Genomic DNA, 26,959 nt, shown 5'->3' on the forward strand with positions numbered 1-26,959 from the left:
ACATTAACTAGTATCTACCTTATCAGATCAACCTTTTGGTAATGATTGCTCTGCCAGAAGGGTAAATGGCCTACTACCTGCGTCATACCTTATAAAGAAATTCTCACACACCTCCACAAAAGTTACATTACAAAAGTAAATCCATCCATAATATATTTCTAGGGAGGGAAGGTTTTAGGAATTTTGACCCATCTAAACCCAAGAACTATTTCAACAGCACAAAACAAAGATTCCTAAGAATGTTGAAAGTTTGGTCTTCGCTAGTGCATACGGTGTTTATGAAACTCTCTCTTTCCTGAAAATGTAAAAGACAAACAGGTTTTATAGGCTGGTAAAATAACAGTGGATATAAAAAGGCTGGCATTCTGAAGTAAACAGTTGATGGATTCACTTCAGTTGTGAAATATACTCTAACACAAAGAAAACCAAAATACATCCAAACAGTTAAATGTGGTTAGATATTTCTGTTCATTAAATGAGTATTTTAGTTTGGACCAGTAATGGATTTGTAATAGAGTATTATAGGTTTTGTTTATGTTTACTTTCACTTTTTTTATTATTTAAAGGGTAATGCTTCGATTCTTGCTGTTGTGTGATCCTTTGCATTGACTGCTTGGCATGCTAATTAACATGAAATCAATAAGTAGATAAGAGCCAGTGCTGTTTAATTAATACAGAGGTGGTTCTTAGCTAGTGTTGTTGGCTTCTTTGTCTTTCTTTAATCAGAACATGCAGATTTCTTCCATAAATTAAAATCAAATTTGAAACTATGGCTGGACATAAATTTCTTATAATTTCTTGAGGTGCAAAACTGTGATGGCAGAATGGAGCATTCAGTAGAAAGATGATACTTGGAGTTAATCATCTTAATTACATCTTATTCTGAAGTTCCATTTCTCAAACATCACTTCCCAGTGATTACATTTTATAATACCTTTATGGAAAGGTCAAACACCTCACACCACCAAACAGCTGTTCATTGCTTAAGTATCTATCTATAGTTACCCTCTCTTCTAAACTTGTAAGGTTAATTCCTCACATATATTGGAGCTTGTCTAGTAGATTTTACTTCATCATATTGTCTTCCTATCTGTTGCTCAAATTTTCTGTTTCCTCCTGAAATGCAACTATCCTGCTTGGACATAAGATTTTACATTCAGTGTGACATGTATAGGCACAAGCATTTCTCTACTTGGTGCCCTGTTTTGTACCACCAAGGTTCAAGATATCTGCAGATGCCCACAGGGCAATTGTTTTCTTGTCCATTTAGTTCCTTTGAACATTCATCTTGAGGCGGTTACTGCAGATTACTAAATACATCCCTGTGCAACTTCTTGCTTAGACAGTCTTCCATCCTCAAACCAGAACTTGCAATTTTGCTCTGTATGTATTGTTTTCCATTTACCTTTTTTTTTTTAAATGCATCATGCTCACCCTGACATCCAAATTAAGCCATTCAGCTTGCACAGCACAGGTAACTTTTTTTCCTTATTTACTACCCCACCAACTTCTCTGTCATCTGCGCATATTATTAGCACAGATGCGATGTCTAGAATGATGTTTCATCAGATGGAGCCACCCTCTAGTGAGCCCACTAAAAAGCCCAGGATTTTTTTTATATGTTCCTAATAATAACTCCATTGTGTATCTACAAGTGACCCAGGTTTTAATCCTTTCCATATTAATTCCATGTAGTACAAGCTTTTTTAATTAAATCATGATGTGATTCTAAGTCAGTATTGCAATCTCAGATAAAATCCTGTCTTCTGGGAAATAAGCTTTCCTGTAAATGCCGTGTAGGTAGGGACTGATGGGCATTGATATCACCTTACTCAGCTTCCTCCTTCATCCTGTGCTAGGGAAGTCCAGGAGGAGCGTCCTGGCTCAATAGTGGGTCAAGAATTCCTCATATTCATCCCTTCCTGCCACAGTATGTGCCTTGTCTATGGGGACCAATTTGAGAATTAATGAGTTCAGAGGGTTGTCAATACCTCCTTCCTCAATCATTCTGCTCTGGCTATACGTTTTTGAACACATATAGCCAGTTCCATTCATTGACTAGGATATATTTTTATGCTCTAAATTAGGTGCTGGTTTAAGATGTGGCTAGCAGTTTCATATGTGCACACACATATTATATTATTTGAGTGGTGAAAACTGATAAAAGCTGCAGCCACAGAGCCAGGTCTAAGCATGCTAGGTGTTAATTAAACAAAAATAGAAGAAGTAGTCCTTGTCTAAAGAGAATTATATTGCCCCGAAGTGATTTTTTTTTTCACACATACAGTTTCTAGTACTCTCAGCTCTTCATAACATTTCTCATTAGTAATCTTGCATTTTAATGGATCGAGGTCATTACTCATGAACCTATCAGACAAAATGCAAGATGTTAACTTTATTTAAGATGAATACAAAGGGTCTGGTTTTCTACAGTGCAAAACACTCTGGCCAATTGTGAAAGCCTCCAAGGTACATTGTTTCCAGCGTCAACTTGGGTCTTTCAGCATCTCTGAAGAATTACTTGAACCCTGCCAGGTGGGGTTCAATAAAGAGCTAGCAGCATATTAATAAAATCACTCTGAGAGTGTGAAAGTCTTGGCACAACATGAACAAAAAGGAGCCAAATACTCACCTAAGGTAAAAGACCATACTACCATCAAATAGACTTATGCCAGCTTATACCATTTCCTGACTTTATTCATTTTTCCATTGGGCTTTAAAAACAGTCTATGGTTTATGCATACTTTTATTCACACTTTTCAAAGGACACTATTTAACTTCATCGCGTATCTTTTCCTCTTTCCATTACACATCTGAGTAAATTGCAGCCAAAGCAGGAAATGCCTACAGCCACTGAAAGGATGTCTGCAAATCAAACTTGTCCTAGAAAATTCATATCCTGGCTACGAACCTGACTCTTGTCTCTTCGTGCACCTTAAACTGCTCTGATTTGAAAGCTGGCTATGCTCAACCTCCTGCTCATGTTTCATTTTCTCTGGCCTCTTTCTCTTCCCTTCCTCTACTTCTAGACAAGTACGTCCAAAAGACCAGCTCCAAAATGCACGCTGGAAATCCTGAATTTTATACTGTTTTTCTCAAAAAAAATAAATTTTCCTTTTGGTGATCCCTCTCCTCTTTTTGATACACTTAATCTATGATGATTTCAGGCCAAACCAAAGAAACTTCAGTAAATATTTTTAAAGCATTTATAATGGTCATGTTAGAGGCTTCCAGCTTTTTTCCTCAAACTTTCCCTACATTTGTTAACATGAAGTTAAATTTCAAATCTGATTTAAATCAGTAGTGTACATAAAATGCTTGTCAAGAAAACATAGATATATCTACCCTGAACCATGCAGAGTCAGGCAAAGCTATCAAAGGCCGCTGGAAGTAATAGCAGACAGCGTCCCCCCTCTCAGCAGCTGCTCTATCTAATCCTATGAGAGGTTCTGCAGGGCACCTTGTTGTGGTATGCAAAGATGCATCTGATAGCTGTTTTCAGGTATGTTACTGTGATTTCCAAGAGGTTTCAGGCAGATTTCTCAGGGAAAAAGAGAAATAGAGTTTTAATGGCCACTCATAATACATTTTCTGCATCAAGTTAAGTGAATAGAGTTACACTGTCACTAAAATAGTCAGAAAGTCTGCCAACTTTATAGAAACAACCCAGCTGGAGTACCTAAGCACTGCCTTCTTCTTGGCTCAGTGTAGCTATAAATACTTAATATTCACAGTGTGAGAAAGATCTTAATAAAAATATTTGGCTTAAAGTCTTCAATGTCAAAAACTTTTCCTGAGGTCCTTATCTCCTTAAAGGCAGCCAAACCTCATAGAGTAATTGGGAAACAATGTAGTGGAACAGATAACATTATCTAAAAACAATACTGGAGTAGGGAAATCAGAGATTTATGCTAGCCTTTACTTCTGACTTGGAGCCCAAATGAGGTGACCTAAGCTACTAGAACATCTATCAAAGGTAACTGTCAAGTGATCTTTTAAAGTACACACCTGACCTGTTAAATAAAGGAGTCTTTCATGTTGTAGTTAATACGGCTCAGCAACATAGCTAAGAAAGAGAGACTGACACCTTTAAAACTGTGCTGCTCTGTTGCTCTTTTAATGTATTTTTACACTGACCACACACGCAGTAGAGGTGACTTGGTACGGACCTCAAAGTCAGCAGAGTCTGCTCCAAGGGCTAATGAGGCTGGTGGAGAATCCGAGCTTTGGGCTGACTTTCTAGAAATGTAGCACAGTGACAGGTGTAATGTAACATAAGGGCTTTGGTGGTAGGGGAAATATGATCCATGATTAATCCAACCTTCGTCTACCTTGTTGAATCAAGCTCCTCTTTCAACGTGGGCTATAATCAGTCCTGCTATCTGTGGTTCTTTGTTAAACCAGCACTGCTTGTCTTATTTAGCTGTGAAAAGGGACTGAGAGAATCATTTCTTCAGTGCAAGGTGATAATGTCAGTCTCCCACGCACATCCACGTAGAAACAGAACCAAATTTCTTTTTAGAGGCTCTTCAACTTAAAGGTGAACAATCTGAATCACCATTCCACTCTGAGTAGGTGTAATTTCTTTTTACTTGACTTACATGACAGCAACCAAACTCAGTTACCACTAATATTTCCTTTATCTTCTTTTTTTTTTAATCCAAGTTTAAAAGTTTTATGGAGGCTTTGCTCTAAGACTGAAGCAAGAAGATGATCTTTGAAAGCAGTTTGTTAGTTTACCTTCCACTAGGTGGGACAGCAAAACCTTGATATAGGTGCAGTTGTTCAAGCAAAATGCACGCCTTTTATCAACACATCCTGATTTGGAGAGCTGGTTTAAATATACAGGAAACAGAATCTTTTCTGTGGCACAAGGAACACCTCCAGCAACAGGCTTTGTCATTTTAATTTCATAGGCATGTCTCTTCAGGTATAGACTAAGTTTTAGTAGCCACTAAGATTTAATGAAAAAATTAATACACACTGAATATTGAGTAAATCCTGTATGTGAACAAACCCCGGGTGTTCAAGCTTTCTTGGAGGATATCAATGTAAGCAGGAATTAAATACTATTAAAAAAATCATTTTATTATGTTTTCAAAAACAGTTAAAAAGGGAAAAGCAGTGATATAGACAGACAAAAGCAAAAGATTGAAAGGTCAAAGTTTCAACTGCTGTAAGAACCATAGCTCCATGGACTGCTGAGGATTCATAGCAATGCACACATATTGAAAAGCTGCCCTATTTTAAAAATACAGAATCGATTCAATGGGTACATTATGAGAATCAAGATGCAGTGCTGTAAAAGGTGATTCAACGGATATACCTTTTTTCCCTCCCTATGTTTATGATCTACCTTGGATCCTACCAGTCCACACAAAAAGGGAGTTATTTTGTTGTTGTTGTTTTAACTAAAAGAGATATATTCTTTTCATCCCTGCCACCCAGCACCCACCTCCCAAGTAAAATCCTATAGTGGTTTAACCCCAGCTGACAATTAAACACCACAGCCACTTGCTCACTGCACCCCATCAGGAAGGAGGAGAGAATCAGAAGAGTAAAAGTGAAAAACATTGTGGGTTGAAATAGAGACAGTTTAATAAGTAAAGGAAAAGCCACACATGCAAGCAAAGCAAGACAAGGAATTAATTCACTACTGCCCATTGGTAGACAGAGATTCAGCCATCTCCAGGAAAGCAGGGCTCTATCATGCATAATAGCTACTTGGGAAGATAAACAATCAGCACAACATATGTCCCCCTCTTCCATCTTCTTCTCCCTAATTTATACTCTGAGAATGATGTCATATGGTGTGGAAGATCCCTTTGGTCAGTTACAGTCAGCTGTCCCTGCTGTGTCCTCTCCCGCTTCTTGTGCATCCCCAGCCTGCTCACTGGTAGAGTGGTGTGAGAAGCAGAAGAGGCCTTGACTCTGTGTAAGAACTGGTCAACAGTAACCAAAACGTCAGTGTGTTATCAAAATTATTCTCCTACTAAATCCAAAACATAGCACTATACCAGCTACTAGAAAGAAAATTAACTTTATCCCAGCTGAAACCAGGACACAGCCTTCAAGTAAAAAAACGTTCTTGATTTTATCATAAAATACTTAGGTAGAGTCACCTCTTGTTGTAAAGTTCAGTGCTGGTCTTGCTGAAGTACAGTGTAGTTAAAAACTGTATTTGATGCTACTGGGATTTTAGAGCAGGATAGTAATGCATGCCGACTCCCCTGCTTTAAAAGAGACATCTTTTTGTAGTAAAGGCAGACAACAGGCTGTGTCCCAGGTGAGAGCAAATCCTACAGCAAATGGTACTATTTGTTATGGCTTGTGGAAATGAATATCACTCCCTAATGCAGAAAAAAAGTAATAAAAAGATGGATGAATGCCCATCCAATTCTCTATTTGTTCAAAAAATCTAGATAATGTTTTAAAAGATAAACTATTAATTCACATGTTGCTCAATAATATATGAATGTTAAATGCATGATAAAATTTGTAAGAAGAAACATTTTACTTCTTGGTTTTTCACCTTTAAGCTACCAGGAAGGCTAATTCTCTCACATCTTTGCTTGAGGAGTCATTGGAGATTTCACATGTTCACTTTGAACTTTTTCTGCCCCGAAGAAAGACAGAGAGATAAATTTACTCATGAGTGTTTTTCAGTACTTGAGTTAAAAATCAAAACCAAACAGTGTGAATAAAACTCACCTTCCCTCTCATTACTCAGGATTTATTTGCATAGTTTTTTCTGCTGTCATAATTTTCTCCTCTTCTCCTTTGTCCAGAAGTCTGGAGACTCTAAGGGGTCACATAGGAAAGTGTGATAAGAGTTGAATTTCTACCACGACACGAATGTATAGATCCAGAGACATATATACATCACCTAATCTTTATAATTAAAAAGAAGGAAGAAGAACATAAACCTAACCTTGCCTTTCTCCTTTCATAGTCCATGATCAGTAACAGTACCTTTTTCCATGGAGTTCTTTCATTATTCTGAAAGAATAGCACAAGATTAGCTTGATTTATCATTGGCATTGTTCCCTGACCTTAAAAAAAAAACAACAAAAAAAAAGCTGTCTTTTAATCCACCCCACAAAAAAAAACCTGAATGATTTTCGAAAAGGTGGCTGAAATAGTTGCCATACCCTCAAGGCAGCAACAATGTAAATTCTAACAAGTTATTCTGGTTTTACATGTCTATTCACCTTTATGTAGATTCTACCACCTCTGCATCTCATACTGTGCGTGTTAATGCTCGGGGAGTTCTTTTCGGCCCTATTAACAGTGCCATAATATACTTGAATATAAACTGAAATGGTTTCCTCTGATTCTCTGTTGCCTATTTAATAAGCATATTCTTGCTCTGCACATTTACCTAGCGCCTGGTTTTGCCACCCATACAGGGTCTCCCAAATGTTTTCTCCTTTAAATTCAGCAGAATAGCTTGGATTGTGACAATTGCTTATTCAGTTTCAGAGGAAGTAAAAAGTACAGTATCTCTCTGCAAGACTAGACTACATCTTAAATCCACGTTTGAGTGTTTAGGAAAACTGAGTCTGATCTCCCACCATGAGCAAACTAAGGCAGGAATGATAAGGGTAATGACAGTGATAGGAAGAGCAAGGAGTGATCCAATCTGTCACTGTACCCTTAAGAGTGGCTGAGTGAATGCAAAACTCTGGAAAAAGATGCTATATTTTATTATGACCTGCTATGTAGCACATTTCCCGGTTGCCCATCAGGAATTTCAAGTCAGAATATCCTCACTTAGGACCGACAAACAAATTTACAATCCAGGCCATTTTCTTCACAACTTGTTGAAGTAGGAAACCTCCCAGAAGTAAGAAAAACTTTCTGGGAGCTGACTTACATTTTCAGCAAAACCTACATAGATCCAGACTAGGCCTTATCAAAGCCAAAGCAATAACTTCCACTGGTGCCAGCAGTCAACTGTTTCACGCAGATGCGAGGAGCCCAGTACCAGCTGCTCGCCACAGCAAAACTCCTATGTGCCCACCATCAGGATGCCCCAAGGGCTTCCCCCAGAGCCACTCAGCATGCAGCAGGATTCTGGAGCCCAGGACGCCCATAGCAGCACCACTCTTACACCTACAACATAATCTAAGCAAACCCTAAGTCATATCAGGAATACTATGATATAGTACTTTATTTTGAATGGGGATACGCTGGTTTCAATTTAGGGGATAAATACGCAGATAGCAAAGCACATTAGGAAGATTACAGGAGCAGAAAACAGTATAATAGCATTAGCAGAGAAAGACAAGAAGGAAAACACAGACTTCAGGATGGGTAGGAAGGCACAAGCAGGCAGCATAGCTCATAACATGCCTAATACATTTTCTTTAACAGATAGCATCCAAAACTCAGTGAAAAGAGTTCCAGAAGGAAAAACGTCCGTATTTTCCATGCTTCTTTCTTCAGAGACTGATTAAGAAATGAGCAGGCTACAAATTCAGATGGTACAAAAGATTTTGCAGAACAGCAACAGCACAGCAAAATCAGTGTCTTACTGCCAGTCATGTTTGTCTCCAAACAACCGGGAATCTGAGCAGTTGCAGTTTGCACATAGACAAACACAGGCTGGAAGAGGAATGCTTAAAAAGTTTAACCAAATAAAATATATATTCTTCCAGGCAGCTGTGGCCATGCTAGACCCATATACCTCTGCGGGAACCCACCTGTTAATGATCCCACACCACGTTTTAGCATGGAAGGAGGCAGTCATGATTAGAAACATTGAACCTGTTCTTGATCTCTCTTATGCAAAGCAAATTAGCAGTCACAGGGCTGTAAAAGCTGGAGAGGGAGGAGCTAGCAGTGGGAGAGAGAGGTGGCCAGTCCCAAGCCAAGTTTCACAGGCGCAGGAATAAAAAATAACAAGGGAAAGAACAGGTTTCATGTGAACAGAGTGGCTGGAATTCAAGCCTGAAAAATTTCAGTGCTATTTTCCCTCTCTATTTATATAAAATTTATAATGCAAATACAACTGTATTTTTGTATGCTGTGGCTCCCAGCTCTATTTATAATTTGACCATCATTTTCAAACCTGGCCAGTTAATATTAGGCCATTAAAATCATGCTCAGATTTCTAAACAAACATTCTCCTATTTTATTGTTGTTGGAAGTGTTGAACTCCTGCCTTCCCCTATGGCATGTGTAGGATGGTTTTGCCTTTCAGCAGACTCTTAGGGCAAAGTAAAATAAACACTTTGCCATTGCATAAGAGTCTCAGAAATTAGGCTTCTGAGGATACCCTGTTGTAACAGAGGTGCTGCTCTCGTCACAGTCTCTGTGCTCCAGCAGAGTCAGCCTGTGAACTTCGAATCACAGACTCAAACAAATTTGGGTGGAAATGGAGTCATCTGTCCCAGCTTCTGCCCTGCATGGGGCCAAAATCAAAGCTGGGACACTATTTTTTCTCTCCTATCCCACCAAATATTTACAGTGAGTCTAGGGGGGCTTTCTCCAAGCCAAACTAACACCACAGCCCTGTCTCTTCCTCAAGCAAGGTGGGTTCTAGCCCCTGGACACCCCTACCAGACCTGCTTCTGTCTGCCATCAATGTTCTCGTGCCCCTCTGATTTCTGCTTCAGGGGCTTACTCCATCCCTGGAACGAGGCTCTGCTTTTGCATCCGTTGAACTGTACTTGCTCCTGTTGGCCTATTTCTCCAACTTGCCAAGGTCCCCATGAACCGCAGCCCACTGGCATATCCACCATCACTCTCAGCCCACCTGCTTCGTCCTGCACCACCTCAATTTCTTTGCCTGTTCCACATGCAGGTATGACAGATAGGAAGTGCTGCTAAAATCCAAATTATCTTTGCTGAGGGGTAAAAGATCTCATTCACATGATTGAGTCTATAGTTCTCTAACTTGTTCCCAAATGGTCATTTATACCAACTGCATCCACAGTAACAGTCTACAGATTCACGTTACGTGCACTCTGCTTTAAACTTAATGGTTTGCCATCAAAATGTCTTGACTGAGATTGTGTTGTTGTAATCAGTCAGAAACCCTATGGCTTTATGTGTTTGCCATTTTCTCTGTAAAACCCTTACCTTATTTCACAGGGTACCAGGAGCATGAATGCATTATTAATATGAAAGCATTCAGATTTGGGGGAGTGAGAAGCACCAGCACTTATGATTTATCTTATGAACACAACATAAATTATTCAGCAACTGTATGTCCTTCTCACAAAGGAAATTGTAGGGTTTGAGCTTACAGATTCTTAACCAGAAATGGAAAAAATTAAATCCTAAACCAGAAATGTAAACGAAAATGTAAATCCAAATTAAAATACATTTGAATACCTCACTGACAAAGTTTGCCCACGTGTGATATTTTACTTTAATAGTGACTTTGTCCACAATTCTGAGGAAAACGTGCTCATTTCTTATGATATATGCTCATGCAACTCCAATTTTACTTCTGTACCTTCATTTAGTAATCTAATTTCTTCATTTATTGCTTTTTTTGGTGGTATGAAATGTCATACATTCCCTAATATGCCAACTTTCATTAATTTTTAAAAAAAACAAACACAATCCTTTAAGTTTAGAAGTGTATTGTTATGCCTGTGATAATTTTGCCTATGATAATTTTACTACGGATTTTAATAAAGCAAGAAATCCGCTCCAAGACTTTCAGAAACTCAGAAAATGTCTATTCGGAGAATGTTGAACCCACTGGACATTATAATAGTTTTCCTTTTCAAGCTCACACTCTTTCATAGCCATAGAGGCTTGTGGCTTAAAACAGGCAGTTAGTAGGAGTAAGGTAAATGAATGAGGTCTTTTTGAACTTAGAATCAAAGATTTTTTTTCTTTACAAATCTTATATGAAGTATAGGCAAAAAAACCTCCCCAAATATTTCTTTCTGATTTACTTTGTTAACTGCAATCTCTCCCACTCCTTGGTGTACTTTGGCAAGGAAATTGTTCTGCAAATACAAGTAATACGTACTGAAAGTACTTAAATGTTCTGTTGATGGGCCGTGTAAATACACTCTTTAAAGGGTGTACTAATTTTAGAGATAATTATAAGCATTTTACTCGACTCCATTTTTTGTTGACAGCATTTCTCAAGTATTAGCAAACCATTTGGGAAATAATACAATCACACCAATGAGATGTTTATATTCACTACAAAAAAAGTACAAAATTCAGTCTAGAGGGGGAAAAGTACATTAGCTATCACCTACAGGATGCCCTTTAGGCTCTTGATAACTTTAATACTCTGGGACCATTTCTAGGCAGAACATTAAGCCTGCAACCTGTCCACCAACTCATAATAAAAAAATTGTTCTTCTACAATTCTTGTCACTAAAAAAAAAAAAAAGAAACTTCTAAATGAAATATATTTGCTACCCTCAAAACAAAGGCAAAACATAAAGAGAAAAATTATTGTTGCTTTGATCCTGGGTTTGAGTAGATGCAGGACCAAACACAGATTAATCTCAAGCTTCAAGCTCTAATTACTATTGGGAAGTAAAGTGTACATGGCTATAATTGGATGGATGATAATAAGGGTCCTAGTGTATCACTAAACAACAAAAGCCCTGCAATGCAACTGGAACATTAAAACCTTTCTCTTTGAACCGACAGGATACGGGAAAGAGCATATTGGTCCCGTTGATTTCAGCAGGACTCTTTGTCAGGACAAAGTCTAATGTGTTAGGTCCAAGGCCTGGGGTTTTAAATTATAAGTATATTGTGTCCGGGTATTTCTTGATGTGCACAAATACATGTATATAAATACACATTTATGGTTGTGAGCCCTCAAGTACTGTTGAAAAATAAGTAATTTCACAGCTTTGTTTTGGTTGATGAGTCTGATGATTGCTTTGCTGTTTTACAGCAATTTGAAGACTTAGTAAAAGAAGATAACCACAAAAAAGTTAGCATATACCCTGCCAGAAAGTTTTGGGCAATCTGTGCCTTTGCAAGCAATCAGGAAGCTTCCATGGAAGCTCATCCTTATGGAAGACAAGCTGGTTAGCTTCTCCTGGCACCCAGCAAAAGAAAGAGATAAAAAGTAATTATACTGTATTTAGTGACCACACTCCAGTTGCAAATGCTCACATGACTTCAGCTCGCAGATAAATCTTTCTAGCTGGGCTACTCATTACTCTTACAGTGGTAAATATAAACATTGATGAGTGCCAATGTAGGCTGTTAGGGAAATTGTGTGATATCAGAAAATCTTGCAGCCGCTCTTACTCCAAATTAAGCCTAAATTCATCTGAAGGGACTGGGATTTGTAGAACTGAGAGACCATAAGACTTTAAAAAAATCCAGTCTTCTCCAGCTTTCTCTGTCTGGAAAGTTACAGAGCAATCAGCTTTAACAATAACACAGTCTCACCCTAATCTTCAAACTAATTCTGTGAACAATTAGTGCTGAAATTAGATGCCATTTTAGTTGATATCTTTTAAACATGATATTTTCCCTATGTTGCAAAAGTCCTTTATATATTGCATATTGGTTTAAGTATTTTTGCCTCACTAATTTCAGTATCAGGACCTTTCAAATTCTAATAGGGAAGCAAGTAAATAAATGTACAGATACACCACAATAAGTACATGAAGACATTGCCTCTATTCTTACCACGAGGGCTTGACCTAGATTTGTTCGCATGTAGAAATGAAAAACACCACAATTAGTGTCACACTGGAACTCATATGAAATGTTGATTTTTCATCTAACCTTTCTTTCAAAAGCATTTAATTTTTGATAATGTATACAATGCTTATTTTCAGTTCTAAGTTTTTCTTTTTAAAAAAAAGAAACATAGTAAGTTTAATCACTACCTACCCAATGGCACTTTCACTTCCCCTTTTGGTATATTTATGAAAATTGTAGGCTCACATCACATGTTTCAGTTATGTTTTCTCCAGCCTTTCAGGGCTGACAGAGTTAGGAATGTAACTTAGATAAGTTAGTTAGCATTATAGGGTTAGCCTCAAGGAAAGGACAGAAAGAGAGAGAGATAGAAAGAGAGAAAAAGAAAGAAAGAGAGAAAAAGAAAGAGAAAAGGAGAGGAAGAAAGCGAGCTTAGGGCTGAAAAGTTAATTCTGTTCGAAAGGTAAGTAAAGAAATCAGTTTATGACTAGGAATTTTATGTAAATGATTCGAAATATTTCAACTTGACTCAGAGATTTACACCCTTCATTACAAAATTTAATTTAATTTAAATGAAATATTTAAAGTCTTGAAAATAAAAGAACAAAAGAACTTAGTACAGAGGATACAGAACAACGTTATCTGTTAGGTCCTCTTAATATTTCCCTTGTTTATCAAGGAAAGAAAACAAAAAAGCCGGCAGCCTACACAGAGCCAATTACACAGAGGAATCATAAGCAACTGCAGCTTGTGAAAATATTGCCAGTCACAAATTGACCGTGACACAATGCAGAGGATGCTACAGTTTGAAGCCCAAGCTGTCAAGTCTAATTTTGCAAGTCTCAAAATGTGTGGTTCAACTTAGTCACATGAGGAAGATATTCAAGGGAGATGGCTAAGGGGCATATAGGAACTGCCTCATTCCTGTTAGCTTTCCTGACCATCGTTTCTAATTCTGAAAGGAAACGCTGGAATTAGTGAGAAAAAGAATCGGCACCGTGGTATTCAATGAAAAGGAGGAACTGTAGCATTTGTGTGGTGTGGGGCTGCCTTGGAGGCTAATGCCATGAGGTTCGTGCTGTGACTAGGAGGTGGGGCAGGAAAGGAAAGGAAAGGAAAGGAAAGGAAAGGAAGGAAGGAAGGAAAGAAGGAAGGAAGGAAGGAAGGAAGGAAGGAAGGAAGGAAGGAAGGAAGGAAGGAAGGAAGGAAGGAAGGAAGGAAGGAAGGAAGGAAGGAAGGAAGCACTGACAGATGAAAAGGGAATACCTGATTTGAGAATATGGGCAGTAAAGAATTAAGGAATCATTTTGGTTTTAATGGAGATTTTTACTGATTTATAGAACCTGTTTCTTCATTGCTGTTCAGTCCTTGAAATGAATTTCTGTGTTAGTTAGGAACTGCAGTAGTACAAAAAAGACTACTTATTAGAGGTGCATTCATCCCTATTTTACCCACTGTTCTTCCAGTAATTATAAGGCACCGAAAGTGAAAGGCCTTATTATACTCCCATTGAAGTACTGCAAAACCACTGCTGATTTCAAGGGGAAAAAGACAGAGACCAAAAATAGATTTGGTACCTGAGTGTCTTAATTTAAATGCCCAGATTTTAAATACAGTTGGCCAAAGTGTTGAATTAAGTATATTTTGAATTTTTAAATATTCATTTTTACTAAATTTTGAATACCATAATCCTGTCTTTTAAACATTTACCAATACTGTATTTAAAATTTAATCATAGAAAATTAACTTTCTCTTCCGTCTCATGCATTTTTATTCATGACCATATAGAGCATTTGGACCCTGTGAAACCCTCTGAAAAGAGGGTGTAAACCCTGTGTAAACTGTAATAAGGCAACTAGGGTCACACGGAAATCACACCTGAAAAGCAGGTCTGACTCATTACCCTTGTAATAGTTTGCTTTATTTTTAGAGAGAAAGGTTTGCGTATTACACTTTTCTTTGTTTCTTCTCTTTCTTGGACGAGGTCCTAAAGAAAACTTTTGGAATATGAAAATTAAAAATCCCTAAACTTCAGGGAAAATGTTTGTTTTATTCAAAGCTATTCCTGTTAAAAATAGAAAGGCAGTCATTTTGCCCACACCTCTAGAGACAATGCACATGATTATTAGGAAGGGAAAGTAAAACTTCCCTGCTGTCAGGACATAAACAACAGTTTTAATGTAAATATGTATTAAATAGATCAATAGGTAAATAGACAGACTTTTGGCTTCTTAAAAATACCTCGTCTCAGAAATCCATTTGAAGATTTTTTTTTAAGGCTAGAAAGCACTATTTTGATAGTTTACTCTGAGCATATAACATTGTAACGTGGGCCGTAGGACTCATAGGTGCCTTTTGAAACTCAGTAGCAGTGCTTGATTTAAGATTCCAATTAAAGAATATCCATATCAGTTGTTAATTTTCTCTGTCCTTAAAACCCTGCTACTTTGTGTGTAACTTAGAGCTGTAGATCTCCCTGCATTTTTGTGACAGATTGAAGAGTCCCCTGCTAGCTCTTTTCCCACACATTGGTTCTTCTAGAGGGTTGAGTTACTTCATTGGCAAGTTAAAAGTTTGCTGTCTTTTTTAAAAAAAAGACATTTTCCACTCTGTTCATCATTATTAGTACTTTTCTCTGTAGTCCCTCCAATTTATCATCATCCTTCATGAAACAGAGATAATTGAGTGGGACTACTGTAGTAATAGCCACATCATGAGTGCCAAGCAGGGAGCTAATACAAATTCCTTACGTGTCCCTTTCAGTGTATCCAGTAATCACAGCAGCTCTTTTGGCCATACAAGGTGCTCCCAGTCAGGTTAGTTTTCTGCCAGCGTAAGCATCACACATATGAGTTTCTTTAGAAACCTTTGACCCTCTACACATTGTTCCCCCAAATGGCAGCTTACATCCAGAAATGACAGAGCCTACCTCACATGCTTCGGTAGTCATAGAGATTGTGTAAAGAAAAGCCATTTTAGAACTCTTGAATCAAAAAGTTTGCATTTGGCAGGGGAAGCAATCCATGCATCTTGCATTTTCCAACAATGAATCATGCTTTAAATCCTGAGTAATCCCATTGAATTAAGAGGAACCTTTTAAAGTGTAAAGTATTACACAGTACAATGTCAACAGAAACAGGAAACTCTCGCAGCCTTAGTCTGAATCAGGAGTGCACTTCTGAACTGAATCTCCTGACTCTTCCCCCCACACCCTGTGTTGTGCTTTTGTACACAGAGGAGCACAGTTTCTGAGTGCGAGAAGTGCTTTTCCTTTGGGTGAAACTAACCCAGCTGGTGCACCTTAGGAGTGTATCCAAGGTGCTCCACATGACTACTGTCAGGCATTCTGAGGGACCAAACTGAAGCTGGACACCCCCAGCCCCAAGAAGCATCTGATGTTGGCTGATGTTGGCACAATGCGGATGTTTGGTCCCTACAAACACTGTTTCATCCCACCCACCTGTGGTGAGCTACTTGCTTATCCAGACATAGATATGTCTTGCTCCATGTAAATTGTTTGCTTGTTCTGCATGTGCACTCCCCGTGCAAACAACTGGTCTATCCTTAAGGCTTTCCTGATAAAGTCCCTGCTGGGCTCTTTCTGTAATCTGTATTAACAAGAAGTCTTCAGGAAGTTTAGCTCTTCTCCAGGGGCAGGTTCATGGGTCCCACCTTGCTTTAGCCACTTTGAGAAGTATGCTAGCAGGGTAGAGATCCTGCTGCTGACCTTGGAGGGTAAGATGATTGTCACGGAACAAGGGGAGACCTCTGACAGCACCGTCACAATGCTCAGGATTCTTATACCTCCAGAATACCTGAGCAACTAAGGGGGATGATACATGGCTAACATCTCTCACATCCATAGCACAATCTCTGCCCGAGTCTGGCTTCTCCGCAGGAGCTCTGACCCTATTAATTCTCTAGGTGTTTCACACTCCGCAGTCAGCTCCTAGGTGAACCTACTTTATCTTCTAAAATTTTTCACAGGAGGAAAAAAAGGCTTGAAATCATGAACTATCCCAGACATTAATTCAGCACAGCTAGGGCCAGGCAACACTGCATGGATGAGGGAAGACAAAGCAAGAGATGATGACCTCGCTCTTCTTTCTATCCCAGACTGGCAGGAGGCCAAACTGTCTCTAAGAGTAAATTAGAGCAACATAAAAAATCTTTGTTCCATCTGAGACTCCTAAGGGACCCATATAGCTAGCTCTGCCCTTCGTGTCAGCCCACTAAAGAGATCAGAGGAGCATAGATTACATACATCAAAGTTTCTCATTTATTTTACCTTAAGTAATAACAATTACACATAACAATATCTTCCATAGAGTAAATAGGAGTATTGCCCTAACTTATTTAAATTTTTGCAACTGTACTCTGGAATAATCACTAAATACATTCTTATCTTTTTATATAAAAACCAAAAATACACTCAGCGTAACACTTACCTAATACGCGGTGCCCCTGAGCAGTGGAAGATGTGCATTGATTGTATAATGGCACAAGGACTAAACTATGAGTAGCTCATCATGCTTTGCAACCTCTGCAACAGCATGATAGCATCAAAATTCTTACCAGAACTTATTAGATTCCTATTAGATTAGATCAAATTCCTGTTAGAGTCCAAGGAATCTAGATCTTCACATCTCGCAAAGGTGGATGAGAAAATAGCACTAGAAAGTGCAGGTATTACAAGCCACATGAAGCAAACTATCCAGACAAAAAGGGTAGAGAGGAGATAAAAAGGATCAGGCCATGCTTGCTTTGCAGTATCAAAATATTTCGGACAGTTTTGCCTTCCAAAAACTTTGAAAAGTGGTCTTCTACTTTGCTTTTTGCTTTTCGCTTTTCGATAATGTTGTTTTACTCAAGGGGTCTGCTGGCACAAGTATTTGTGAAATAAGCAAAAGCTTTCAGGCTTGTCCAAAGATACCAACAAAGTAATATGTGAAGAAAAAAAATACCAGTGATGGTCTCGATTCCTGAAAACATCTTAGTCAATCAGAATTTCCTTTTAAAATTGAAACTCTTGGTATTAACAAGTGGCTAAATGAGAAACTGTTTTTCAGCGCTGCGGAGCAGTTGCTCACATGGATGACTCTATGAGAACACTTACCTGAAAAATGTCAGGTACTGTAAAGAGGCTCACAACATAGAAATCAAAGCCTGCCCCCATGGATGTGTGGATGTGAATAATAATAGTAGTAGTAGTAGTAATAATAATAATAACAACAATTATGATGATGTGCTAAAAGTCTTTAAAGTGAGAACAGCTCACAATAGGAAAGCTAAGCATTTATGTTTAACATATTTCTGAGTGTTACAGAACTAGTGCTTAACATAGAATCATAGGATCGTAGAATCATAGAATAGTTTGGGTTGGAATGGGCCATAAAGATCACCTAGTCCATGTTTCAGTTTATAGACTATGTATTTCAGCATAAGAATTGCAAACTGCACCTGTATCCAAATAGTCTCAAGGCATCGATTCAAGTTAAAACACTAGTTCAGTTTTCACTATTGTGACAAAAGTTTTTATATTAATTCTCCTAAATACTTAATGAGATCACCAGATCCACATTTTTTACATTTCATAACAGGGTTAAATAATTAATCCATATTTCAGATTTTTTTTGTGAGATTTATTTAAATACAGCTATGCAAAAGTAGAACCTATTATTTATTTTTGAATGATGCACTTATCCAAGAGAACTTACTTTCCTCTGTATAGCCAAAGAACAGAAAAACCTGGTATGGGGGCAAAACATAGTTAGGAACAGTTACCAAAACAATATACCATGATGAAGGACTGGAAAAATAACACGGCTTTCATCTTTTAAAATGCAAAATATTTTGTCTTATGATCCCATTATCTCCACAGTAGGCCAACCCTGCTAGCCCTTGACTTTGATTGTTTCAGGTTTGTGTTTCCATTTTAATGAGGGTAAGAAACCACAGCTCTGGCTTCCTTCGTTTGGCACTGCCACTGATTGCTATCACCGCGTCATGAGCTATGAAACTGAAAAAACAAGACTATTAAAAACACAATGATTTCTTTCATACGTGGTTGCTTTGGGGTCTTCCGTTGCACAAAGGCCAAAATTACTGTAACGGACAGAGCAACGATTCATTCTTCTATCTTTTAATCTACCATCCTTTTATAGTTGGGGTATTTTTAATTGGAAAATACCCCAAGTCTTTCTCATGGGTCATGTGCTGCTCCCCTTAGCCAAGCATAGTTTGGAAAAAACACCTTCCTTGACAGACTTGATTTTAAGTTCTCGGCAAGCATTACATCAATATTTAACCTCGGCTCCCTAGGGGCTAGCTGTAGCCTGCCCGGCTTCCCAGCATGGCTCAGACCAACCCGCTGTTGCCACTGCTCAGACAGCCATACACAAACAATTTGGACTGGCCATAGGGACCAGTTCAGAAAGCAAGGAGAGGTAGACATCCATAGCTTTTCAGACTTGCCCTCTTCTGTTTGTCTCATGTCCAGCAGGACTCGGAATGCTCTGATAAGGGGCACTGGTTGTGCCCACTTAAAAAAGGGTGAGTCAATGAATTGTAATTTAATTTCCCTGCCATCACAATATCTTCAGTTCCCCACCACCTCATCTTTCCTTGCCTACCTCCACCTCCCTGCCCGCTCAGCAGAAAAGTATGCATGGCTGGCCGCTGCCAGCCTGGGAGAAGCTATTTGGGTACCTGGCTGTGTCCTGCTGGCTTTCTGAGCTGAAAGTTCAAACACTGGGGTTGGTGCATGGCCAGAACACCCAGGTGGGGTAGGATGAGCACGTGCTGCTCCTTAGCGATGGATAATCAAACACATGGCTTTGAAGGTTGGGCCAGGATGGACCTGGAATGCTACCCTTCACTGAAGCCTGTGGCTGAGGACATCTCCTCTTCCCTGGTGCTTTTCCACAGCCCTCCTGGGCTGCAGCCACAGAGTGCCAAGCCCTGCTGAGCAGCGAGGAGCAGAAGAACTCATAGAGGGGTGAGACATTAACTGCTCTCTGCAGAAAGCAGGAGGAGTGGGAATGGTCCCAGTGCCCTTACGGGGCCACCAAGCTTCGGAAGCTATGCAAGTCTTGACTTGGGACCCTTTTTCTGATGAGTTTGTCTCTCTTGTAAGCCCGTAGGACTTTAAAACTAAAACCAAACAAATGAAAAGCACAAGAACTAAATATTGAATGCCATCTTGCTATAAATCTGGAGGGATTTTGGTTTGTTTACATTGTTAAGTAATAAAAACCTAATGTAGGTTTTGCTTTTGTAAAAAAACAGTACGTCAAGTGGGAGCTTGTTTAGAACAGGAGACGTTCGCTTCTATGCCTGTCTCAGCGCTGATGGCCTCGCACCGCGGTCTCCAGGCTCTGAATATGACAATGAATCCCATTATCCTGCAATAACATTTCCCAGTGTTTTGAGAGTTCTCATTTCAACACGTACATGGATGTGTGTAGCTGTGGTCTTTGTGACGTTGCCTGGGATGACATCACATTTTTCCATAAGAACTCTCAGTGAGAGCACATACGTCGGCTTTGCACTCAATGTATAACGAGTGCAAAATTCCATATAATGTCAAAACAAGACCAAAAAAAAAAAAAAGAAAAGAGGGAAGGTCATTTGGAAAAAAAAAAATAAAGGGGGGATAAACATCCCTTTGGGTGCCTCATCACCAAGAACCAAGAACACCAAAACCATCCAGCTCATCTGATTATTCGCACGGCATCAGCCCTGAGGTGGGAGCGGGAGGGTGAGGGGGACATTGGCCGTGAGGTTGGGGGTGGGGGGGTTGCGGCGCGGCCGCGGTGCTTTATTTTCGCGTGCGCAGCTACTCGCGGTGGGACGGTAGCGGCGCGGCGGGGCGCTGCGGAGCGCGGTAATGATGTCAACTTGTTATTTACTTTCCAACCCCGAATGACTGAGCAGGGCGAAAGGAGAATCAATCAGCCGCCGGGTGACCCGCCAGGCGGAAAAAAAAAAAAAATAAAGCCGACGGCGGGAGCTGGGGGAGGGGAAAGCACATGGAGCCCCGGCAGCGTTGCATCATCCCGCGGGGAGGGACGCGGGGCGAGGGGGCGGCGGCGGCGCCTCTGCCCGAGGGGGTCGCGTCTTCCCGGCCAGGCACACGCGGAAAAGCGCCTTTCTGCTGATTCACGGCTAAGGGAGGCCGCCTGCCCCCACCCCGGCCCGGCCCGGCTGAGCTCCCGCCGCAGCCGCGCGGGATCAAGAAACGTCAAAGTAAAGGTGGAGACGATGATGATGGTAGAAAACGTCATAATAAAGATGATGGAGATGATAGTAAATGTCGTAATAAAGATGAAGACGATGATGATGGTAGAAAACGTTATAATAAAGACGATGGACACGACAATGATGATACAAAACATATAATAAAGCTGGTAATGATAGGAAACGTCATAATAAAGATGATGATGATAGGAAATGTCATAATAGAGATGATGGAGATGATAGGAAACGTCATAGTAAAGATGAAGATGATGATGATGGTAGAAAACGTAATAATAAAGACAATGGACACGACGATGATAGAAAAAGTAATAATAAAGCTGGTAATGATAGGAAACGTCATAGTAAAGATGACGGAGATGATAGGAAACGTCATAGTAAAGATGAGGATGATGATGGTAGAAAAATGTCATAATAAAGATGATGGAGATGATAGAAAACGTGACGATGACAACGATAGGAAATGTCACAAAGATGATAGGAAATCATAAATGAAACCATCATTATAATAAAGATGACGAAGATGATGATGGTAGGAAACATCACAATGAAGATGATGATGGTAGGAAACATCATAATGAAGATGATGATGATGGTAGGAAATGTCATAATAAAGATGATGGTAGAAACCGTCATAATAAAGATGATGGAGATGATGATGACGATAGAAAAATGTCATAATAAAGATGATGATGACAGGAGATGCCATAAAAACAAAGAAGATAATGATGGTAGGAAACGTCATAATAAGAGATGATGGTAGAAAACGTCATAATAAAGATGATGGAAGTGATGGTAATGATGATGATGATAGAAAAATGTCATAATGAAGATGACAATGATAGGAAATGTCATAATAAAGATGAAGAAGATGATGACTGTAGAAAATGTTATAATAAAGATGATGGAGATGATGATGATGGGGAAGATTTAGGCTTGACATTAGGAAGAAATTCTTAAGGATGAGGGCAGTGAGGCACTGGCACAGGTTGCCCAGGGAAGCTGTGGCTGCCCCATCCCTGGAGGTGTTCAAGGCCAGGTTGGATGGGGCCTTGGGCAGCCTGGTCTGGTGGGAGGTGTCCCTGCCCATGGGGGTTGGGTGGAGTGTCTTAATAATAGAAATAATACTAACAATAATACGTTCCTCTCGTTTATCGGCCTCATCAGAGAGGGGCTTCACGCACCTCAACGGCCTCAAACTTTATAATGATAATAATAACGACAGTAATGGTAACAGGGTAATGTGTGTGGGGGTGTGCGGGTGGGGGCTGTCCTCCCTGCTGTGGGGGATGGGGAGGTGCAGGCTGCCCTCTGTGTTCATGGGGGGATGTGTGCGAACGCAGGGTGTCCTCCGTGTGTGGCGGGGGGGTGAGGGGTAGAGGCTGCCCTCTGCGATAGGGGGGATGGAGGCTCTTGGGGCGCGGGAGCTGTTGTCACCCGCGTTTCTGTTACGGGGGGAGGGGGGGCTGTTGCCAAAGCCCAACCCCAGCCCCGCAGGCGACGCGTGGGAGCGAGTGCCAGGAGTCACCCGAGGGCACCCTCCATCCCCCCCCTTCCTCGCCCCCCCCCCCATCCCCGGGGCTCCCCCTCCTCTCCCTCGACGCTGTTGGGGGGAGCCGCGCCCCGATAACCCCCAAAACCGCCGGACAGGAGGAGGGGAGAGCGACCGATCGCCCTTCCTCCTCCTCCTCCTCCCCCTCCTCCCCCCAAAACACAACCCAACTTTCCGTTTTCCCACTGCCCGGGACTTCCTTGTGCGCGCCCAGGGGAGGAGGCGGCGGCGGCGGCGAGGGGGATTCGCAGGCTCCTGCCGGGACCCCGGGGGGACTCGGAGCCGCACCATGAGCCGCCAGTGAGAGGGGAAAAGTCTCCGCCCGCAGAAGTTGAGGCTTTTCCCCCCCCTCCTCCTCCTCCTCCCCCCCGTCCATCCCCCCCTCTCCCCATCCCCCCCTCTCGCCGCCCGCGGGAGCTGTGCCTTTAACGCCCGCTGAGCGAGGTGAGTTTCCGAAGCGGATTATTCATCCCGAGGATCCTTTTTATTTATTTTTTAATTGTTATTATTATTATTATTATCCCCCCCCCCCGCCTTTCTCCTTAACGCGCACCGAGGTGACAAGCCTCCCTTCCAGTGTCCCCTCTGCAGCCTCGCCCGGGGACCGGGGGTCGCTTGGAACAAGTTTTTTAAACCCTGGGTTGTTTTGGGGTTTGTTTTTTATTTTTTTTTGGGGGGGGGGTATGTGTGATTCGTTGAGCCACGGAGCTGCCTTTGGGGTTATGGGGGTGCTTTGCTCTGCCCCCTCCGAGCCCCAAAGGATGGGGGAGGGGGACAGTTTCTGGAGCAGCTCCCTACTTCGGAGACGGTGCTTTAATGTGTTTTATTCTTAAAAGATTAAAGGGTAAATGCTCGGGGGGGGGGGGGGGAAGCAAAGGGGGGGGGGGAATGCGAGGTATTCACGCTCAAGTGTGGAGTTTGCAGAGCCCCGGGTGGGGGAGGGGATCCCATTCATCGCCAGGGCTTGAATCAGCAGCGGGCGGAGGGGCCGGTCGCTCCCGTGCATCGAAGTTTACTTCCAAGTAGGTAAACAAGTTACCCCCCCCATCCCCTCCGCCTCTGCACCCCTTCCCCCAGCCCCTGAACCCCCAGCCCCTGCACCCTTTCCACATCCCTCTATACCCTCCCCAGTCCCTGCACCCCCTCCCCTGCACCCCCTCCCTCCCTTCCCTGCACCTCCTTCCCTGCACCTCCTTCCCTGCACCTCTTCCCCCAGCCCTTGCAGCCCTTCCTTGCACCCCTAGCTCCTGCACCCCTTCCCCCATTCCTACACCCCCTTCTCTGCACCCCTTCCCCCCTTCCTCTGCACTCCCCTTTCCCCTGCACACCCCCATTCCCCTGTACCCCTTCCCCCATCCCTGCACCCCCTTCCCTGCACCCCCAGCCCCTTCCCTGCACCCCATCCCCAGCCATTGCACCCCTTCCCCCAGCCCCTTCCCCCCCTTCCCTTCCCCCCCCTTCCCTTGCACCCCTTCCCCAGCCCTTGCATCCCTTCCCCCTTCCCTGCACCCCCTCCCCTATTCTGCCGAGCCCGGGGCTGGCGCTGCGGGGCTGGCGGAGGGGGAGCCCCCCGGGGAAGGCGTGTGTTTGGGGGGACCAGGAGGCAGGAGTCCCTTCGAGGGCTGGAGCAGGGTTGCAGACCTGTTGCACACCGGCTCCTTCCAGGCGTCGGTGCGGCTTATGGAGCGGGGAGGGGGTGACACGGGACTGGGTGCGAAGCTGGTGGACACAGAGCTGGGGGACACCTTTCCCCCGAGCCCCCTCCCCGGTTTCGTGGTGCCGGGTGAATCCCGGCTTTTTTTTTTTCTTTTTTTTTCTTTTGAGTTCGTCGCGGTGTGATGTAAAGGGAATGACCCTTGACCTGTTTAATGAGGTGCTGTTGGGTTCTCCAGTAGGCACGGAAAAGGGAAGGGGGGGGGGACCACGAAGCCACACCCTAAAAGTTAGGGTTGCGTATTAATTCCTCCAAGTCGGCGTTTAGGCTGGATAAAGGCTTTCCTTTATGTTGTCTTAACATGTCTCGTGCTGTTCTCCGCGAGGGTTTGTACGGCGTTTTCTCTTTTCTTGACGGCACAAGTCTTGGAGGTGTCTGTGTGTGTTGGAGGGGGAGGGGAGGAGGCGCTCTGCTCCCTTGGAGCTCACCGAGTGGTCCACGGCAAAGGAAAACATTGCAGCATAATGTCGCAGGGAACTGGAATGCTCCTCGAGTGATGATCTGAGCACCCTGGGGGTGTTCAAGGCCAGGTTGGATGGGGCTCTGAGCAGCCTGATCTAGTGGGAGGTGTCCCTGCCCATGGCAGGGGGGTTGGAACTGGGTGACCTTTAAGGTCCCTTCCAACCTAAACCACTCTTTGATTCCACAAATAAAACAGAGTTTAAAATTAAAATTTCAAGACTCGTAGGCTAAGTGTATGAATATAAATATATTGTGCCAGTGGGAAGTCTGGTTGGAGGTAATAAATACAAGGTCTTTACTTGTGACAAAATACAATGTCATATCTTTCTTCATTGGCCCATTTATTAGTGATCCTTTAACCGAGACTGCTCGTGTGGCTCGTGTGAGTCTTAACATAATATACCTTGCTTACCATGTGACGGCACATGCTGGATTTAGGCCTCTCCCGGTCCTACTGTGCTGTCAAATGCAGAAACACTGGGCAGGTTTTAAACTAAATACATTCATTCAGTGGTAGCAGATGTTTGGCAAGAGAACAGGATTGTCCTGGTGTGTTTTGGCATTGGTTTGATTTTTTTTTTTTTGGTTGTTTTGTTTTCTTTTTCTTTAAAAAAAAAAAAACCCAATTATGGATAATAATTGCAACATCACAAGGGGAGCGATAGTAAAAAAGGGAAGCTTTCCCACAGAAGGTTTGTAGAGGTGGTGGGAGGAAAAAGGAAAACGAGAGGGGGAGGGTGCTATCATGTTGAAAGTGTGTTAAACCTTTTTTGGACTACACGCAATAATGGTAAAACCGGTGCAGATTTGAGCAGAGCTGCTGTAGTTGTCTCAGTTTAACACCTTTAGTGAGCTAAGCAACAACCAGCGTTGGGTTTTTTTTTTTCCCTCCTTTAAGATGAAGAAATGTGTTTCAGAAGCAAAGAGGATTAAAAATTGCACATATACGTAAACACTGGCAACTATACAATTGTCCAAGTCTCGTAGGAGGAAAAAAACACTTTGCAGATAACTTGTCATCAGAATATGTCCTCTGCCCTTCCCCCACCTGATTGAGTGAGGTATCTCCAATGTCTTCTGCCATGCCACTGGTATGAGTTAGGTTACTTGTTCTTCTTTACAGCGGGTGGCAAGTATCCTCCACAATAAGAGTATCAAAAGAGCAAAAATAAACTAAATCCTCAACAGGGGAGGGGGGATGTGTCTGCGCCTGGCAGTGTCAGGCTTCCGCTCCACCAGTTTGTACAGTTTTGTGCGTGTCATTGATTTACAGATGGGCTTTTCCCATTTCCCTGACAACGGGCCCAGAAGTAGACTTGTTGTCCACTTGGTACGTGTAATGTGCTGTGCCTCCTGGAAGAGCTCCTCTGGCAGCACCAGCCATCAAAGGCCTGCATCCCTGAACTTGGGAGGGAGTAGAGGAGAATGTCCTTCTGTGTGGACGGGATGTTGTTTCTCAGTAGCCCAGTTAAGTCAGTAGTGTAGCATGCTTAGGATTTAGTGATATGCTGAATTCGGTTTGTTGTGGAGATGAGCCTGGAAAACCCATCCCAGGGCTTTAGCCTGGCAGTTGCTGTGGCTGAGCGTTTTGGTGCCGGTGGCTCTTGCTGTTTTCTCTTTGCTGCTGCTGAAGTCCGCTGCTAAGAACTCGTACTGGAGCCTGGATTGAACCAATGTTGTTTATATTTTAGTAGTGCCAAGGGGCCACCAATCAAGTCCAGGCCATTTTGGGAATATTGTAGACGTCGGTTCTTGCCCTGAAAATGTTGTAATATGAGTAAGTGAGGGAGACAGAAAACCAGGAGGGTAAATGGTGGAAAAAACTGACTCAGGGGAACAGCAGCTGATTGTAGTGCCTTATCTGCGGTACAATAATGTGATCTCAGCTAGCAGGAGAGAGTAGAGTTGTTAACACCTGGCAGCGCTGCTGCCGATAAATTGGGCTGCTCTGTGCAAAGAGGGTGCGGGCATCCCTTTTCCTTTGCAACGTGCGATCCATACCCCGCGTTCTCTTTGCTATTACTCTTTTAATTCCTAGTATTATTTTAGATTATGTACACTAGCTTGCCTGTAAAAGGATCAAGGTTTTGCAACTCTTGAGGGCAGATTCTTTTTTTCATAATCTTCATTATAAGGCAAGGTGGAAGTAATTTTGTAAAGTCCTTTTCAGCTGCTAAATTAAACTCCTTTCCCTCTTCCTCTCCCTCCTCCTGCCTATTTTTAGTTAGGAGGAAATAGCTGACCTCCTTACAGCAAGAACCCAGACCCCCAGGGTGCCATTTATAGGTTTATACCAAATGGCCTACTTGGACAAGTTGGTTGAA

General features: G+C 42.0%; 1 protein-coding gene and 1 long non-coding RNA gene across 4 annotated transcripts in view; one reads left to right on the forward strand and one right to left on the reverse strand.

The window, feature by feature from the left end:
* Positions 1-5,121: 5,121 nt before the first annotated feature.
* Positions 5,122-8,805, reverse strand: LOC128854074 (uncharacterized). The gene is made up of 4 exons (XR_008452974.1): positions 8,706-8,805; positions 6,932-6,999; positions 6,712-6,801; positions 5,122-6,616 (listed from the first exon to the last, which is right to left on the reverse strand). It is a non-coding gene; the product is annotated as an uncharacterized LOC128854074 (long non-coding RNA).
* Positions 8,806-22,819: 14,014 nt separating this feature from the next.
* Positions 22,820-26,959, forward strand: part of TBL1X (transducin beta like 1 X-linked) — a 196,404-nt gene continuing 192,264 nt past the window's right edge. Inside the window, exon 1 of one of the 3 annotated variants that reach the window (XM_054078594.1) lies at positions 22,820-22,903. The gene's annotated coding sequence lies outside the window, so the exon portion shown is untranslated. Of the gene's footprint in view, positions 22,904-23,425; positions 23,482-24,481; positions 24,500-26,959 lie in introns of those variants that run through there. The other 2 variants (XM_054078604.1, XM_054078624.1) reach the window with 2 other exon arrangements.

This window comes from Cuculus canorus, chromosome 1, assembly GCF_017976375.1.
Source record: "Cuculus canorus isolate bCucCan1 chromosome 1, bCucCan1.pri, whole genome shotgun sequence".
NCBI classification, from domain to species: Eukaryota; Metazoa; Chordata; class Aves; order Cuculiformes; family Cuculidae; genus Cuculus; species Cuculus canorus.